This window comes from Octopus bimaculoides, chromosome 2 (assembly GCF_001194135.2).
Source record: "Octopus bimaculoides isolate UCB-OBI-ISO-001 chromosome 2, ASM119413v2, whole genome shotgun sequence".
NCBI lineage: Eukaryota > Metazoa > Mollusca > Cephalopoda > Octopoda > Octopodidae > Octopus > Octopus bimaculoides.
This window is the reverse complement of record NC_068982.1, coordinates 41,573,448-41,577,791: the sequence shown is the minus strand read 5'-3', so window position 1 is coordinate 41,577,791 and position 4,344 is coordinate 41,573,448. Positions and strand designations below refer to the sequence as shown.

At 35.3% G+C, this 4,344-nt stretch overlaps 1 protein-coding gene across 5 annotated transcripts in view; it reads right to left on the bottom strand.

Moving 5' to 3' along the window:
* LOC106884233 (hydroxylysine kinase) overlaps positions 1-4,344 on the bottom strand; it is a 30,488-nt gene that overhangs the window by 13,416 nt on the left and 12,728 nt on the right. The window contains exon 1 of one of the 5 annotated variants that reach the window (XM_052976774.1): positions 3,320-3,455. The exons of 3 other annotated variants lie outside the window; for them this stretch is intronic. The gene's annotated coding sequence lies outside the window, so the exon portion shown is untranslated. Of the gene's footprint in view, positions 1-3,235; positions 3,456-4,344 lie in introns of those variants that run through there. One more of the 5 variants, XM_014935496.2, reaches the window with a different exon arrangement.

Below are 4,344 nucleotides of genomic sequence, written 5' to 3'. Positions count from 1 at the left end.
GTTTTGCGGGATACTTGTGTTAAGTGTGGGCAACAGGTGTGTCAAACTTAGTCTGCATGTGTGCTGCGTGCATTTTGAGATTTCTAGAAAAATTGTAAGACATTTAGAAAACTTGAGTGGTGTTTCGTTTTTGTATTTGGTTTGCAAGATTTTTTTAATGTGAATTCGTGCGTTAAAACAGGTTTTGCTGTATTTCAGGTGTGTCATTATGCATACACGCACAGGTTTTATTTCATTTTTATCATCACCATCATCATCATCATCATCATCATCATCATCATCATCATCATCATCGTCGTCGTCGTCGCCGATGTCGTCATCAACATCATCATTATTAAGTAATCAAATAGAGTCGAAGTAGAGAAAGCATGTCATTAATTAATTCGGTCACCAATGCCGACAAAAGGACTCTGACCTAGTTGATCCATTGACAAAACGATTAAAATTGATTGTTTAAATGTTTCAATTGTTAACTAGTTGACAAATATTTATAGAAGAATTGGTGTTTATTCTATGTATCATACCTGTATATTACTTTGTGGCAAAGTACAATGTACACACCCATCTCTGCTTTAAAACAAGTTTATTAGTCTTTTTTTTTTAAATACAATAAAATTTATTAAAAGTCGATGATGTACTGTAACACTTTTGATGCATTTTTCAGTGGATCATGGGTCGAAAACGTCGAAAATCGTTTTTCAAAATCCCACAAGATTTTGCAATTTTCATTCTCGGTGACTTCTTCTGGGGGTTTGCTCATTCTATGTCTTTGCTCTTTGTAGGCTGCGATTTCTACAAATTTTCCAACGGATCATTCTTGCCACATTGTCATGTCGTCTTTTGTATTCGCGTTGTGCCAGTTTCGTGTATTCGCTAACGATGTGCCATACTCTCTCACCACATATTCTGCATTTGTCGTTGTCGGTAGTGTTGTCTATACTGCACTTCACATAGTTGGTCCTTAACGCTTGTTCTTGGGCTGCGCATATGAATACTTCTGTCTCTATCTTCAGGTCACTCCTCCTCGTCCATAGCCACCGGTCTTCTGTATCTGTCTTAGCGTTTGTATTTCTTGCAAACTGGCCGTACATTTTTTTTCCTTCCATGCTGATTCTTTTTTTTTTTTTGTGTGTGTTCTTTTCCTCTTTAAATTTTTCTTTCTTAATACAACTCTCAGTTTTATTGACGCCGACCTCCTTCGCATGTTTCAACAATGGTTCACGACATTTTTTACATACCACCCTAAGCTGTTTTCCTCCGTTTCGATACAATCCTGGCAACTGATCAAACCTCTCCCACCCTTTTTTCTGGACAAGTACTGCCTATCGGTGTCATTCCTAAGGTAGAAGGCTCCATGCATTGTCAACATTTTTCTTGTCTCCGTATCCATTTTCATCAGTTCTTTATTATTATTATTATTATTATTATTATTATTATTATTATTATTATTATTATTATTATTATTATTATTATTATCATCATCATTATTATGGCGCATGGCTTAGTGGCTAGGGTATTCCACTTACGCTTGTTAGATTGTGGTTTCGATTCCCAAACCGGGCGTTGAAGTTGTGCTCTTGAGCAAAACACTTCATTTCACGTTGCTCTGCGATCATTTCGTCATCTGACATGAGGCACATCGTGCACCTGTACAGGTAATGTCAATTTGGTGGAGGGAGTGACCTTATGTGATCACAAAACATTTGATTACTAAAAACAAATTATCTGTGGTTGTTTAGCAAGCAAGAAATTCTAGAACCCTCGTCTATGATATTATTATTATTATTATTATTATTATTATTATTATTATTATTATTATTATTATTATTATTATTATTATTATTATTATTATTATTATTATCCAGCCAAAATTTGAAACCATTATTGAAGGCTGGGAGTTGGCAGAATCATTAGCACGTCGAGAAAAATGCTTAGCGGCATTTCACCCGTCCTTACGTTCTGAGTTCAAATTCCGCTGTGGTCGACTTTGGCTTTCTTCCTTTCGGGGTCAATAAAGTAAGTACCAGTAGAGTACTGAGATCAATGTAATCGACTTACACCCTCCCCCAAAATCCAGGCCTTGTACTTATAGCAGAAAGGATTATTATTCAACTTGTCACACAGCATTTGTTACTGGTAGTGTAATACGGGTGCCAGCTATTCATAACCAGTGGACTGAGATAGCATCTTCAATTGTCAAGCACATTTCAAAATATTCTAGCAGTTCCAAAGTGCTCCACCCTGTTGTTGTCACCGATTTTTTTAAAAATGGTTTTCAATTCTGGTACTTACAATACCAAGCGCCCCGACAACAACCGAGACCACCTCAACCTTCTCCACTGCCTACAAATGTTTTATCTCCCATGCTAGTAGTTCATATCTCTCGATCTTCTTCACTTCTTTGTCACAAACCTTATTGTCAGCTGGACAAACGACATCTAGGATCAAACACTGTTTGTTGACTTTGTTGATCACCATAATATCTGGGTAATGCTGCTGCTACTGCTACTACAACTACTACTACTACTACTACTACTACTACTACTGCTACTATTACTACTACTACTACTACTACTACTACTACTACTACTACTACTACTGCTGCTAATATTACTACTACTGCTGCTGCTGCTGCTACTACTACTACTACTACTACTACTACTACTACTACTACTACTACTGCGGCTGCTACTGCTGCTACTACTACTACTACTACTGCTGCTGCTGCTGCTGCCGCCGCCGCCGCCACCACTACTACTACTACTACTACTACTACTACTACTACTACTACTACTACTAATAATAATAATAATAATAATAATAATAATAATAATAATAATAATAATAATAATACCATCACCACCACCACCACCACCACTAATGATGATAATAATAATAATAATAATAATAATAATAATAATAATAATAATAATAATAATGTATAATAAAAAAATATTCAGACAAATACATAACAAAAACACCAGGACTTACAAATATATATAACATACAGAAAATTGCACTACTGGGTACTGCACACATTCTACGCAAAACACTTTCAATACAGTAAACATAAGAGCACCACAGCAAACCACAGCACATACCCAAGGCGCACAGAGCTGCGCTCGGTAGTGAAGTGAAAGCACGTTATAAAAATAAAACTACTGAATAATAATAATAATAATAATAATAATACAAACAAAGCAGTTACGTTCCATTGAAAACTCAATTCACAAACCTGAGACTCTTGCTGCGGTTTATGAACTTGCATAATATTATTTTTGTAAGAGAAAGTTTTACAGTTAAGTCTCACCCTACTTACTGGAACAATAGCGTCAGACTTCTAGAGACATGTGCCGAATCTTTTCTCTTGAATACTAAGCGTTATGACGTTATAATCTATGTGACTATTGACACACGCCACCTGCTCGTGTTACTTTTTATAATTTCTTTCCTTCATTTTAATGCATGCGAACACTTTGTTCTGAAACAAGATACCAGCTGCTGCAGACATCGCTGAACTGCTGCTTGTTAATCTTGTCATTATAATCAGCTATAATAACATTGCATGAAAATTATTTAAGTATTTATTTATTTATTTACTTATTTATTTTTAACAAGATAGAGAGCGTACTTTCATGCTTGGAAAAACCATCGGTAATATAAAATTGTTTCTATGGCCTTGCATAGAGGCATCCAATAGATTTTACTTGGGCATTACAACAATATATATAGCTAACTCAGTACCGAAGGCGATGAAGTTTTACTGTGTAACTCCAAAATACAAATTCTAATGATTTTAATGATATATTCGATCTATGATCAAATACTAAAGCGCCAAAGAATGAGATAATTTGAGCATCGGAATGCGAGAGAATAATCTCTGTGTGTGTGTGTGTGTGTGTGTGCGTGCGTGTGTACATACATTTACATATATGAATATATATATATATATATATATATAATACAAAGAATATATATGCATGTATACACACATATATGTACAAACTTACATCTACATGTGTATATAGATGCATATCGGGGTACAGGACGTTAGAACAATGAACTACAGACCACGGAACGAACACATAGGAAAACAGATAGCCACTTGGAATTAATCCTTCGTCAGCTGCCTCTATTTTTTTATGTGTTTGTGGATTCATTATAACAAGAAAAGTATATGTATACACACACACACACATTTTTCTTGCTATAATGAATCCACAAACACATAAAAAGCATCCAAAGACATATTTTCCCCTCTGAAGATATTATGCTCGAGTCATACAGTTATAAATTTTGTGTGTGTGTGTGTGTGTGTGTGTGTGTGTGTGTGTGTGTGTGTGT